Raw genomic sequence first — 2,500 nt, 5'->3', positions numbered from 1 at the left:
CCTGCGTGATGCTCGCCTCGGAGAGCCAGCCAGGCATATTCCATTTCCAGATGAAGGCAGGTAACCAAGACGTAAGTCACGTCCTCCGAGCCTTTGAGAGAAGATGCAGGGGTGGAGCTATAGGGAGGGCAGGCAGGGCACTTGCCCCTGGGACCGGGGCCCTCCTGCATTGGTGGTGGGGGCCCTATTGTGAGCTTGGCAAGATGTATAGGGGCAGGGAAGCTGACAGGGGGGGACAAAGGGGTAATTTGTCCCGGGCCTTGGTAGAAAGGGGGCCCAAAATTGGGTTTCCATTACATTGTATGTACTGGATGGGGGGCCCTTTCAGATGACTTTGTCCTGGGCCCAGCAAAACCTGTCAGCGGCCCTGTATAGGGGGCCCTATAAATGTCTTGACCTGGGGCCCTGTGCGCAATAGTTCCGCCACTGCCTTTGAGAGAAGATGTCTAGTAGTGCTGTATATCAAGAGCAGGCCCCTTAGACAGTTTTGACACAACCTGTATTATCACTGGATGCGCCCAACTATACTGTATCTATTACCTCCTCCCCCAGGTCTCCCCCAACCCTACCTTCCCCTTTTGGCTCTCCAGTCCAGATTAGGATCAATACTCCTCTCACTTCCTCCTTAACCACAACATTTATTCATTAAAGCATGTGTGTTTCAGGTCCGACCTAAGCCCAAACTTTTTAAGCATGATTCATCATAACCACGGCAAAGGGCCGCTGACAGCGTTTGCTGGGCCCAGGACAACGTCATCTGTGAGGGCCGCCCCACCAGATTCGTACTATGTAATGACAACGTAATTCTGGGCCCCCATTCTCCCTGGGCCCAGGGAAACTGACCCCTTTGCCCCCCCTGTCGGCTTCCCTGATCACGGCTCCACGTGCAACCCTGGACCCATGGAAACCTTAATTTGCCCTAATTCTTTGAAGCCTTAGACCTGGAGGAAGCTAGCGCTCTCCGCTATAGTTCCCCTCGGCGTCCGGGCCGTGAATGCTATGTGGCATGTTTGACATTGGAAATGAAACCAATAACGCAGGTTGTCAGGTAGGCTACGGTACGAGAGAGTGAATGGGGGCCATAGCAATCAGTGAAACTCTGCCCAACATTAGGCAAAGACTTCAATAAAATACCTCCTACCCGCTTAAAGCATTAGTCCAAGGCAAATTAAAAAGTAGGGTGCAATTAAAAGAAATCACTGTGTAAATGTTAGCATGTGGACGTTTTTCTCTTTTTTTATGCTTTTGTCCTGGCCCCGTTTTTTTCCCCCTTCAAGTCAAGAAAGAAAGCCCTGGAGGTTGGCTAACCCCAGCTGCTGAATATTACTACGTACATCTGTTTCTGATACGGCACCATTATAATCAAAATCATAAAAAGGTAATGTGGTCCCCTTGTTCATTTAAGTATAAGTTACCCAATACATGCCGAGTTCATCCATTCATGGCCGTGATTGTTTTTTTTTGTTTTTTTTCCCAGCTCTTGTGAATGAATAATCGAATGTCATAGTTCAGCTCTCTGCTCATTGTGCAGCTTAGTGGGAGGAAGTGTTGAAATTAAATCGTAAAAGAGGTTATATTAATTTATGGTACTTTGACTGGGGTGACATTTTAAGGTTAATGAATATTGCTCCGAACTTGACGTGCACCCTGGGAAGGGGTGGGGTGGGTGGTGGGTATGTGAAGCTGACTGACAGTCTGAAACACTAACACCCATTTCCTTGACAGATATGCAAGCATTTCCTTTTTCACTGCACTCATTGATAGATGGCCTAGTGAATCGTCACAGGTCTAACTGTAATAAACTATCTTTGAGGTGACATCATATGCATTTCATTTTCAGCAACAGCATGCTCAAGAAAAGCTAACATTTTGCCAAAAATGACATATTCGGCAAGAAAAGGATTACCGAATAACCTACGGCAGCTAATAGTTCCAAGCAGCAACATGTGTACTGGCCCAGACAAGGCACCGTGGAAAGGCAACGTGAGGCGAACAGAGTTGCATTTCATTCACAAATTTATCCTTCACTTGTACTCAAACTCATTCAGCTGGGGCATGTGTTTAATTTAAGAAGACCTTGGACCTTGTGAGAGCCGACCTTGTGAGAGCCGACCCTTCCCCCTCCACGCACCCCCCCCCCCACCACCCCCTTGAACACACACACACACACGTGCACACAAGCATACGCACGCACACACACACACACGCGCGCACGCGCACTTACACACGTTCACGCACACGCGCACACACACACACACAAACACAAACGCACACTCACACGCACGCACACAGGCACGCAGGCACACACAAACACAGTGAAACAGTAGTCCAGCATGGACGAATGTATCAGGAGATATTCTGTCAGGAATTACCCTGTCGGCCAACGTATGGTGCATATCATCAGACAGATGTTGAGTGGCAGTTGAAGTCAGAAGTCTTGCAAGAAGGATGCGAGGGTAAAAATAACCCAAGGGGGAAAAAGTTGAATAAGACTGGAGAA

This window comes from Engraulis encrasicolus, chromosome 5 (assembly GCF_034702125.1).
Source record: "Engraulis encrasicolus isolate BLACKSEA-1 chromosome 5, IST_EnEncr_1.0, whole genome shotgun sequence".
In the NCBI taxonomy this organism is placed as follows: domain Eukaryota; kingdom Metazoa; phylum Chordata; class Actinopteri; order Clupeiformes; family Engraulidae; genus Engraulis; species Engraulis encrasicolus.
This window is presented reverse-complemented; position numbering follows the sequence as displayed.